A 13204-nucleotide genomic window follows, 5' to 3' on the forward strand; every position below is an offset into this window, starting at 1 on the left:
GGTCAGCTGTTATGCTTCCATGTGGTCAGATGATCAAAGCTGGGGAGCAGCAGTAATTGTCCCCCGCTGAAGCCCTGCCCCGGCCGGGATCAGGATCCCAGCAGGTGGGGGGGACAGCCATGAGAACGGAGGGAGAGGGTGGAGGAACGCAAGAGGCCCTGCCTGGCAGAAATAAAGACTTCCTAAGGGCTGCTCTCTGACAACAGAGCCCCAAAGGGAGAGTGAAAAATGAAGCCTCAACACATTTGGAGGGGTTTTCACTCAGGGAAAGGGGCCGCCATTGGGGTGAACATTAGGGAGAGAGGGCAAGATGGAAAGCATAAGAGAATAGGATTATAATATTTGCTCAGAGCAAAGAGGAACAATTGTGCGCCCATTTCACAGTATCCTTAGAACCGAGCCTGTGTCGAATCTAAGAAGGGCTTTTTGATGCTTCATGAAATATGGATGCTGTTTATTTCACCTGCTAACCTCTGGTCAAATAGCCCCCACTAGCAAACACTATTGCTGGCAAGAAAGAAGAAAATCTACAGAAATAAACTTGGCAGCGGTTTCTAGAGGAGCACACAAACACACAAGCCCCTGACATGGACGTAAACACAAGAAAGTCAGCTCTTTCCTCTCGCGATCAAGCCAACAAACACATTATTACCATACACAAACAAAAATACACACACACACTGAGGAAGGGCCGTGCATACCTCAGCCGGTCAGTGTTTACCTGAAAACCAGAGGGAGCTGTGAAAGCTCACAAGTTGAGCTACTTTGCATGTACATGGGAGCCCACAAAACACTTCTCACTGCTGTCCGTCATTTTGATTGCCCAGCACGACTCCTCCGCCCCAAAACCGCCCCGACACCCCCACCTCACTACACACACAACCCAGGCCAGATGGCTTTTTTTTAACTGTCTGGTTCTCTTGCACCTCTGCTCGACCAAACTAAATCCCTGAGATGGCTGGGTGGAGCGGAGGGTTTGGGAGCTCTGTGTGGACAAATGGTTCGGAGGTAGCAGAGCAAATAAAATGGATTAAGAAGAGTCTTTTCACAGATACTTCAAAACTATTTTGGCGCTGAGCCATGGATCCCCCCCGTTCACCCACCACCACCAACACCACCCTTCCAATGCTCCCCCTTAATGGGAGGAAAAATCAGACACCGACAAAGAAATTTTCAGAGCATAGAGACCTTGGCTTTGGGCGATCCAACCACGGACAGTGAGATCAAGATGGTGTTAAACCAAACAGACATACAGTAATCATTCATGGGTGTGCAGAAGGTTCTTACACGTTTACAAGGTTCTTACACCTAAAAGATAGTTTAAATATGTCGAGCGCATTCATCCAACTCAGAATTACCTCTTATTTTGCATCACAGGAAAAATCAAGATGTTTATCTTCTAAAAAAAAAAAAAAAACTTAAAAAAAAAAACCTACAGCCGTTATTGAACTGCACTGGTGTACCCTGAAAGCTCCGCCTAATATTGTGTCACCTTAATTGATATAAATGGGATTCAATATAATCACCAGTAAAAGCTGGATTCGTTCAACGGCGCCACAAACTTCAGCCTCCGAAGCGACTATTAAAATAAATCAACTCCTCAAACAGATTCATTAACAACTGAATATTATCCTCACGAAGGGAGTTTATTGCAGGGCTGTGTTGTGTAATACTCAGTGTGAAGTCTCTGATAAGTAAACACAGAGCAGAACTACTCATTTGCTTTCTTAATAAAGACCAGCAAGAACTCGCCGCTGCCTCAAAGTGATTGATTACGTTCCATTTTCTTGTAAAAGTTTAAGATCTTTTCTCCCCCTAAAGTTGAAAACTATATAAGTAGTTACTTTTAAAGGCACGATCAATGCAGCATAACACAGACGAAGAACACAGTGCATCAATAAATGATGATATGAATAAAATCCAAATGTCACCTCTGGCTCTATCCAGCCAAAGGTTAAATCCTTGACTCCCCGCTGTCTCCTGTCATTAGGTTGCTAAGCAACAGACTACAAGCTATAATTATCATAGCAAAAATTAAGATTTCCATTTTGTTAACACAAAAACACTTACCACACTGCAAAGTGTCACATGTTCACTGACAGATTCCAAAAGGCATGACTTGAAATATGAGGGATGTTCTATTTTATTTTAGTATTTTTCTTATTTCATTATTTATTTCTTGAAGACTTGGCATGCCTGGACTGTCACCGCTGAGTGAAATGTACAAGTGCAGCTGTTAGAGCAAACTCAATTAAAAATCAGAAGATGGTGCATGAAATCATGTCATGTGAGCATCTGTCAAGTGTTATGTCAAGCCCATATGTTGGTAGCATTTTAACCAGTCTTCCCACATCCCTTCATGACTGCACAGAGTACGGGCATAAAAGAAATTCCTGAAGGAACAATAAAGCATTTACTTTGAGTTAAACTCCTGTATCAATCCGCCCACATGATCATAAAGTCCCAGGAAAGAACTGTGCTTTCATTTAATGTTCGTTTTCTCTCGACCCTACAAAGAAACAACCATTGAAGAGCCCTTAGCCGGCCTCCTGACCATGCTGCATCCACTCCTCTCCTCTTCCAGAGCTTCACCCAGCCATTTACCCAACATGGAGTGTGTGATTTCTTGATTTTGTATTCACATTTGCTCTGCACCTGCTAAAACTAAGGTATGCTGCTTCCACACATTTCCTGCTCCAGCGTCTGAGTCCCTCATGTATTCAAGCAACTTCAAGGAGCTCCAAGAAATTCTGCTCTCAATTTTCTTCGCTCGCTCTAACATTGTGGGTTTTTTTTTTTTTCCCTGTGTGTGCTGATGTCACACTTCACCAATCAATACTAGGATGATGTTTATGATGTTGACTATCAAAGATTCGCCGCCACCTTACGGGAGCGCTCCTATTTGCTTTAAATCGCAGCACAGCTTGTCCACTCCCATCTTGGTGTTGTACAAATTTTGAAACAAAAGAACAGCTCCATATAGTAGCCTTGATTGCAGCTATTACACTGTGGTCGAGCTACAGGAACAAACAGCAGTGCTACATTAAAGATGGATGTATGCTCGGGGACAGGAGCCCTGCAGCGGTTAGGCAACTATTTTGTTTGGGTATATTTCTGTCTTCAAGCTGAGAAAAGGATACTGCCTTGTTTATTTTAATTCACACTTCATTGTTTTGCTCAGGAATTACCCAGCACCGGTGACCATGTGGATCTATGTATCTTGTTTTGATCAGACTGACTGAAATCATTTGAATAGTTATAATAAATCCTTGAAGGATTTCCTGTTTTCAACAAGATGTCTAGTTCTTCTATATTTGGAAATAAAGATATGGTACCTTCACTGTATTTTTTTTCTTTTTTGCAATAAGATATTGGCGAGGAAATGTTTTATACATGTATTTTTAGTGAAAAATTAATAGTTTTATCAAAGACTGACAAATCCTTTGATGTCATGTGATCGTGGGACTCCAAATCAGTACCAGCTATTTGTACTGAACTAGAAACGTAGGACACACCTGCTTATATTGTATGTACTATCGCCTATATTTTACATGAATATTTGAGTGAAATAAATAACAGCTTTTTCATAGACTGCAAAATTCAGTGTTCTTTAATATGCACCATGTCACATGACCTAGGTATTCCAAATCAGCACCACTTATTTGTACAAGATAGGAAATGTAGGACGCAAACACTGCCTCTTGTGTCGTAGGGGGAATTTTGAGAAAGGTTATCATGAAGAAATTGTCAAAAATTTGAAGCAGATGTTTCAGGATTTCAGGACAAAATCAGGAAATCAATCTCTTGGACAGAGATTCGAGGGGAAAAAACCCCAAAAAAACATAATCCAACAGCCGTCACAGAGCCAGACAGCCGGTTGCTTTAAGTGAAGGGCAACAACACCAGCTCCTGGTGACATGTTACCAGGCAGCAACGTCAGGGTCACCAGGAGCACTCAATTAGCAGGGATGACAAAAGAGCCAGCATCCCCCAACCCTAACAGATCATCCACCACATGCAGGGTCTCTGCTCCCGCCGCCAAACACCACTTTGTTGTTCTTTGACTTCAAAGAAAACCAAGGCTGGTCTTTACTTTCTGAATATTAATATTGCTGATAAATTTCATGTCGGACGACATAAGATTTCAACATTCATCAGGAGCAGTAAGTCATCCATCTTGGTTATGTCAAATGGCATTAATGGTACAGGCAAGAAGGCTCCATTGAACTCCAGAGAATTGATTATCTACAGCTTAGCAGTTTTAAAAATCAATAGCACTCATTTATTCTGTGACTAGAAGGGATATCCTGCATTGCTATGGACAAAATAATTTTTGAATGTCCGTTTTTACTCTTTTATGATCAGACAAGGATATTATTGACTTATTTTACTCTCAGATGTGAACAAAAAAGACATTTTCAGACATATGGAATATATAACCATGTGGACAAGCACAATATTTGAATTTGCCATTCTTCAAAATAGGAGCAAAATATCTTTTTTTTAATCCTTTTAAATAATTTGTGAGGCCAGTACTGCATAGCTCATGATCAAGTATCTATTCCTGAACAGAAACTTTTTTTCCCTGAACACAAACACAGAGAGAACACAGAGCTTCCAAAACAGATAGAGAATTAAATAAAATGTATAGATCTGTGAATTGAACAAGTCCGGGCACTGTATTACTGTATTTACTTTGATGTGAGATGGTCATTGGACATCTGTGTCCCCTTCAAATTACATGTACCACTCATTTCTTTTGCCAGTTTTAAGGAAACTGCAACTGCTAATGAGTAAACATGCCCTGTCTTGTGCCTGAAGTCACTGGAGACGTTTGGAATATTTAACCAAGACCATGATCTTTCCCAAACCTTTGCCAAGAAGTGTCTCATTATAACCATAAAAAGCAACCAGTCTTGGCATGAGCTGATATTACAGGGGAAATGAATGAAATATGTTGACTGTAAACAATATGTTGACTAGGAGCAGGCTGAAACTTGGAGGATACACGTGTTATAAAGGGTTTTACAAATTGCTCTGATGAATTAGGGCTGCAGCAAATGAGTTGTATATAAATATCTGGTTGAGTAAGGTCTATGCCTACAAATAACTACAAGTAGGCCTGCAACTTATTGGCATGCACATACATGCTGGATGTATGTGTCTTTGCATCCATCTCTTCATTAGTCTACTTTTTTTCTCATCCTCTGTCTGTCAGTCTGTCAAAGCCATCTGTGTGTATTTCCCCTTCATGGCAACCTGCCTGTCTGCATTTCTCTCCACCCTTTACTGTCCTGTTCACGGCAAAATTATCCCTGTATAGTATTTGCCTTGACTATGTGGGTGTGTGTGTGTGTGTGTGTGTTTTGCATATTCCCTGTTGAATTTTGTGTTTAGGATGTGGAAGAAATTGCATGACACAGATGCCAACAAGAATGGCAGCTTTGTTAATTACAACATGGGGTTTCCACCTCAGCTCGTATGTGTAGGGTGATGGTAAAATAAAACTGAAGTATTTGATTATAGAATATTAACATGCACAGAGGCACTATCCTGGAACTGCAAAAAAAAAAAAAAGAGAGATTCATATACTTGCAGAGGAACTCAACTCTCTTGTGCCTTCCGTAGTCTTTTCTGTGAGAGTGTGTGACTACGCCTTTTATGAAATCCCATGACCACTTGCATATTGTGAGCATAACGTTCCTGAATCCTTGGATTTGGGGGGATGAGTAAGACTCTTTAAGCTTTCCAGCATCCTTGAAGTTCCTTCCCTCAGTGATCGCTGGATCCCACTGTCACTCACACAGAAGAAGACTCAAATCCAGCCAGTTTGATTTTCCTGACATTCAAACCACAATAACGGCATCAACAAGAAGCACAGTGACTAAAACTGCTTGGCAAAGGTTCCTGCGTGCTACTGGGGGAAATTGAAGTGAATCATTTCACCCTTCTTTTTTTTCCCTTTCAGTATTTTTTATTTCCAACAGGGGGATTAGTGGGAGATACAACAGTGAATAAATTCGTTAGCTGACTGTAAAGTGATACTGGAATGTAAAAGACAGTGAGTGGCTTCCACAGAATTGTAAATTTGATTCTGCTAATTTTAAAGACTCAAGATCAAATCAGTGCAACATCTGGCACCACCATTTACACAAGAAGACATCTACAGCTGCACTGATCCAGTAGATAAATACAGCCTTCAAAATAAACACCCCTTAGGGACCTATTATCTTTATGTCTCCGTTTAGTGTATTTGTCTGGGGCTATTTAAATTCCAGGTTTGTTTTTTTTGTTAAAAACTTTGCGGGTTCACCTCCACCAAACTTGCATCACACCACAAGCAGGTATCACAAGTTTACACGTCACTAATGGTTCCCTTTTGGTGCTCATTAATTGCCCAATGATTCTCCTGACACTCCAGCAGTCACACGTCTCCTTCTCACCACAGAGTTGACAAACTGGCCAATGACGTGCTGGGATGGTAGGAAAAGGGGGTTGGACATGGTGCCTCGCAAGTTGGTTTTTAAAAAAAAATAAACAAGTTTGGTTTGAGTTCAGCTGGTCAATAAAGTTTGAAAAAATAAATCCATTATAAATGATCAGTTAAGGAATGCTAACAATTATCAATCCGTTGCTACAAAAAGACAAAATGTTATGGCCTCGTTAAACCTGGATTCAATTGAGATTAAGATTATATCCAAGGTTCTTACTGATAGCCAGAGATAACTGTTCTGAAATCAAAAATAAGATGACAAAACGCTTACTTGCTTAAAACCATCACAGTGTAGCTGTTACAAGTTACTCTCGTCCTACAAGGGGGAGTTGTAAGACAAAGGCAGGGGAAGGGGGACGATGACACCTTTGTCTGTTGACTCTGTGAAGTATTTAATTAGCTGTAATCCAATTGAGGCATACGGCTTCCTGTTAAGAGAGGTGCAAAGAGTCGAAATAAACAGCTTACAGGACTATTAAACCCTGCAGATATAGCCTGAAGCCTATAGGAAAACAAAATCCTGACCCTGCAGAGCATCAGTCCACTCCACAGGTGTGATTCCACCTAAGAGAGCTGCTTTAGCTTAAGGTGACCGCAGGAACTTTTTCAAAGTTCTTAGAACAGTCAGAGAAACTATCGCTTTTTGTCTCATTTGCTCAGGAACTATTTTAGCTTCTACTTCAGGGTAGGCACTTTCCCAACAGAGGAGGAACCCTGAGTGATATAAGTGTATGGTGACTGAACACACGAGCCAATGCTGCACTGGCAACCACCATGTTTAAAACAATATGTGGTCAGTGATGGCCCTCAAATATGGAACAAAAAGACAGACCTCTCCGTCATTATATATCGTCAAAATACACAGCACTGATCACGGCGCCCTGCATCTCAATGATGTGTCACGCAAAGACATGATGTTATGCTAACCATCAGCTTACATCACCTCTATATTCCTGGTAGTAAGAATGCAAACCAAAAATAAAACTTCCTTCTTGAGGTAATTCCTCTCAAAAAAGCTGTCCAGTCAGAAAATGGCTTTTCATCGCTCAAGACTGAGCAGAACTTCTTGAAGCCAATGCAAATTTGCCTCAAAACTGGGGATCTTCCCAATGTCCAGCAGGCAGCACCGCCAACGATTGCATGGAGAGCGATAGTCCTCATTTAATTCTCAAATACGATCCGTGTTGTTTTCCAAAAAAAAAACACACACGGTGACAGCAAAACTTGAGGCTTCATAACGGGAGTTCACAACCACTGGGTGATGCCACGGAGGCTACGTCCACCCATTTAATACAGTCTGTGTGTTAGATCTATGAAAGTGTTTGTCCTTGTAACGAAAGCAACGAAACTGAGATAATGGTTAAGTGAAAAGAAGAAAGAGGGAAAGGGAAAAGACGTGCAGGATCAGAGAAAAACCTTCTTTTAACGTAAGAACTTTGGTTGTAAAAGAAGGTGCCTTTTCTTGTCTGGCCTTCATCTTATCTTGCCTAGGGGTGTCATTAATGCCTAGTGCTTTGAAGGTTTTACAAATTTGACAAATCATTTTAAATGTTTCAGGGATTTGGTAGATTTTTAATAAATGAATCATAAGAAAGAACACAGGACTACACACTTGCCGTTTACAGAAACAGATTTCAGAGAATTTAGATCTCAGAAGCATCTTTTAAACAGCCTGTGCAAGGCAGGAAAATTGTGTTGCTTTGTTTGGTTCAGCATAAACAAGCAAAGTGTGGTAATAACGGTGGTGTAATTTTTATAGCACTTTCGCATAATGTGTGTGAATGTGAAAAACAAAACATACATAGAGACAGACTGTTGTTTTACATGGAAAAACTACAAAGACCAAAGCCGTTAGTGGTGAGCTGGAAACAAAGTTCTACTGTTAGCTTTGAGCATGCTAAGCTACTGCTAGCTTACAAACGAACGTAACATCTGTTTGGTGAAGTTTTTTGATCAGCTGACCAACATTGCTGCAGGATTTCAGCTGAAGTCGAGGAGAATCTCAGTTAATCTGTCTGGTTAGATAATAGAAAATCAGTTCTGGCCTGCCTCAAATTGGGACCAACTCCCAAACTGCTGACGGGGTTGATGAGAGCCAAAATCAGCTTGATTATCCTCGAATGTGTGGGGCCAGGCATCAGTAAGTTTCAGCATTTCAAAGAAGATGAAAAAAACACAGCAAGCACGCAAAGTCTTATTACAACACGTGCGCGCGCGCACACACACACACACACACACACACACACACATATATGTGCACACACCATCGTGTTTTTAGCTTATTATATTAGTGATCTCATTCTATCATCAAAGTCTGAACCACCACCCATGAGCAAAAGGTGTCAGCTGGTAAAGATGCTCCTCTCCCAAGCTCATCCAAGCGCAATCATCATCCAAGTCCCCTGCTCCTGCAGATTCATGAAATTCAGTATATGATTTAGAACAATTGGTCTGAGGGGCACAGTTGGGCAACAGTTGGTTGATGCAGAAGGCATGGGCTTTTAGGAGGAATAAATAAAGCTTAGTGGTCAAAAAAATGACTGATTGGAACATGGCTGAAAACCATGGCAACAGACTCCTTAGTAAACAGTTTATGGAAGCCCAGTAGGAAATCCGGCGGTTGTGTAAAGACAGCCTTGCGCTAATCAGTGCATACCAACACCTCCAGCGCTCAAACCTCCGTGGATTTCTCAGGAACAGATGTGTCAACTGTGCTGGCCCCCGACACTATGCTTCAGGACTGTTTGAGCCAATCAGAGCAGTTTTATTCAAAGACACCAGTTGCATAAATGAAGTCTGTTTAGAAAATTCTATCTTAATCAAAACGTACCCCTTTTTTTTTCTATCACAAGAAACAAAAAAAAAAAGAACAACTTGCATTTTAAACGCACACAAAGTGGATTTTACTTAGAAATGTCCTCTTATCAATTTCATGAACATATGAAATTGATAAGAGGACATTTCTAAGTAAAATCCAACCCTTGCAAGAGCTGTATTAGTTTCTACGAACCAGTGGAGGAATAGTAAGACAAAGGCAGAGGAGGGGGGAGTTTGACACCTTTGTCTGTTGATTCCGAGTCGTATTTGATTAGATGTAATCCAATTGAGACATAAGGCCTCCTGTTAGGAGAGGTGCAATGGGTTCATACAGTATAAACTCTTTGCAAGACTATTAAACCCTAAAGGTATCCTAAGGACATTTTAAGAGATACTTGCACCTACTTATTCAGAGAGAAAGACAAAAGGTATATTACCGTGATGCTAAAAAAAAAAGTAGAAACTTGCTGGACTGCCATTAATAAACCAGGAGTGATGAGGAGCAAGAATCATCTCTTAGGTTTTATAGACCTCACAAATCCTGGCACGGGCTCAAATCATGTCAAAACACCATCACATCTCAGCTCACGACACATGTTTGTCCAGTTACACACACGTGCAGATGTGCACAAAGATTCACTCCTCCCTGTGCAACTTTTAGTTCTTCCCAGTCACATCCTGTTCTTCTCCCAATGTACCCATAATCTATAATTCACCCCACCCAGAAGCTTGGTGGTGAAGTGACACATCTGAGGTCAAGGGGAATCATCTTTCAGGGACTGTTCTGCCGCGCGGGTTGAAGCCAAGCCGCAGCGCTGGATGGTGAGGTGGCCATGGTGGATGGATAAAGGGGGAAACGTTGGAGGTGCCAGTACAGATGCCCGCAGACAGACCGCCTTGCCTGAGAGACACGAAAGCTGCCGGAGCCTCAGACAGCTCTCTCAATCACCCCCTCCAACTCTCCCTCCCCTCCCATCGCCATCTGTGACGCACGCACGCACGCACACGCACACACACACACACGCGCGCACACACACACACAGAAACACGGCATCCGCTAACTAAGAGGCCCAGAGACGCTCAGCCACGTTAGCAGGCTCACTAAGACCGCTGTGCCAGGTAACTGCTGACACACTTAAAAAAAGACTAGAAGAGAGAAGAGAGAGAGAGACAGACAGAGGGAGGACAGCAGGACTGCTGAGCCAGATGGTAGGTCTAAGCTAAGCACTGAGGAAGATTGAGATAGCAGCCAGGTGAATTTTCCTCTTGATTTTTTTGACAGGTGGACAGAGGAGAGCCGTCTGGGGTTGATGGCGCTGCCATGTTTTCAATAAGCAGCATTGTGCGTGTGTGTGTGTGTGTGTGTGTGTGTGTGTGTGTGTGTGCGTGTGTGTCTGTGCACGCGTGTGCATGCGTGCTGTACCATGTGGCGTGTGCAGCCGTGCTGATGGTGTGACTGTTTTGTGTGTGAATATGTTATTCTGTTTATGTGGGTCCATATGGGCAGTAGCCTGTGTGCGCGCATGTATGGTTACTTTTTGTTTATGTGCATGTTTGATGTATGGGAAGCCTGCGGTGGAGCCCTGCACATACATCAATTACAATGGATGGTGATGACAAGTGTAATGATAAGGCAGACTGTCACAGAGAGCAGTACGCTCTCCAGCACTCTTCACGTCGCCTTTCTTCCCTCTCCTCTCTCTGTGGGCTATTCTTACTTCTCCCTCTTGAGTTTTCCTGGCTCAGCCTTGTTTTTCTTCCTCTCCTCACCTCTCGTCTCCACCGACTCGACTAGAAAGCAGGAGCAGACAAGAAAGACGCTTCATGACAGCACAAACTGCACAGTACATTTACGCTGATCTTACGGCTTGATAATAACTATGTTTGCCACACTAACTGTCCTTTTCTTCTTCACTTTTTATGCTCTTCCATACTTTTCCCTTTTCAGTATAATTACTGAAGAGGATTCAAGACTTGATGAGCTTCGGAATTGCTGGCGCATTGTCACCTTGCACTCATAGAACTTTTTCCACATGAAACTCGTGGACAGAATACATAGGTCCTTTACAAATGATACCCTTAGAAAACATTCAAGTTCTTCTGATCTGACCCACAATGCAATGCAGTGGTTACAGTCTGGCGAGGATCAGGCGACACACAATCTCATCTATCATGGTACGTTTGGGTGACTAACTGTGAAACTTGTGGTTTCACGCTGGGAATGACACAAATCTTGACTCATAGCTTAAAATGGTAATCGTGGTCTCCCACTACAAAGCCAGGGTTGTTTGGTTTGCACTACCCCTGTGTGTGTGTGTGTGTGTGTGTGTGTGTGTGTGTGTGTGTGTGTGTGTGTGTGTGTGTGTGTGTGTGTGTGTGTGTGTTTGGCGCAGACACACACGTTTGTATAAGGAAGTCAAGACAGAAAAACGGTGGGTGATTGATTTTCAAAATAAAATACAGACAAACTCAAGACGCAGGGATATTAGAGGATTTCAACCACTGCTGATGAAAGGTTCATCAAAGAATTTGAAAAACACAGAGTAAAAGGATTTAACTGTAAATGTTTCTATAACAGCAATTACAACCGTAATCGAAACAGATAAAAGAAACCATTGAACTAAATAGCATTTTTTCCCCCAGATTAAAGTGGGAAGGTGATGGTGCTGCTGATCACAATAATGTACGACTGTTTCTAGTGAAGTCTGATGGTGCCAGTCTCAACTCCTCAGCCACTCCAGCTCTCAGTTCTCCAAACAAGTCCTGCATCTTCTTAAGTCATCATGACAAAGTGGGATTTTATATTACATATTACAAATATAATGTGTTTTTCATAGATTTATGTGACTCTCAAACATTAAAATAGAACTATAGTGTTACAGCCAGAAACTTCTTTTTTCTTTCTATCCTTTAAAGCCCAAATGTGGAATCAGACCAAGCACGTAGGCTCATCAACGGGTGACTTGTGTAGTGGGAAAAGGCTCCGGAGATACAAAACTGCAAATGAAGAGCAAATAAAGCTCATTCTAAGCTGATAAAGATCAAATGTAATTTTGTTTGGTACGCATAATACATATCTGAACATTTAATTTCAATTATGGCGGATAACAGACACAAAAAATGTGTTGAGAATGTGCGGATAGGTAGCTCGGTTTTGACTAGATGCTCTTGAACCATATTCTCAAAGTCTGCAATAAATGATGTTCTAATTGCCTCATAAGGAACGTTCAATGAACTCTCTCATCATCATAGAAAATGTATTTCAAAGCAATCCTAATCGTCTAACTGTAGGCAGCTCCAGCATCGATCTGGGATGCCAAGTCAAATCTGCCGTTAATAATTAATTATTAGTCTGGCAGAGGCAAATCCATTTCAGTGAACGGAGACAGTGCAGGTTTGTTCATGGAAGATAAAAGTGCTCTTGCACAGATCAGCAGTTTAGATACACAAACATACACACACACACACACACACACACAAGTATGTGCACACAGCTGCAATGCTTTTCATCTGTAATGCATCCAATATGTGGAGCTATCAGCACTCTTACCACTCTTGGAGACAAAGCTACACGACACTCAGGAACCTGCACGCTACTCTCTATACATCCATCCAATCAGCATCTCGCCTGGCCGCTGTGCCACTGGGCCAATCAGCTGCCCCAGATGCAGCCTCGTCCAACGAGCCAACACCAACACAGAAACACACACACACACACACACACACACACACACACACACACACACACCTCCCAGTAAACACTCAACAATTCCAACGCGGTGTACGTGTGCATGATATAATGTTCCATCCTAAAAAAAAAAATTTTAAAAACCTAAAAAAAAAAAGGGAGCATTGATCATTGTTGCCTGCACAAGAGAAAACAGCGAGAGGTTG

General features: G+C 41.9%; 1 protein-coding gene across 12 annotated transcripts in view; it reads right to left on the reverse strand.

Annotated features, from left to right (window-relative positions):
* The window catches only part of zic6 (zic family member 6), a 98280-nt gene that overhangs the window by 56769 nt on the left and 28307 nt on the right, over window positions 1-13204 (reverse strand). The window lies entirely within an intron of this gene.

This window comes from Aulostomus chinensis, chromosome 13, assembly GCF_037954235.1.
Source record: "Aulostomus chinensis isolate RoL2024-O1b breed Wild chromosome 13, RoL_Achi_v1.0, whole genome shotgun sequence".
Classification (NCBI taxonomy): domain Eukaryota; kingdom Metazoa; phylum Chordata; class Actinopteri; order Syngnathiformes; family Aulostomidae; genus Aulostomus; species Aulostomus chinensis.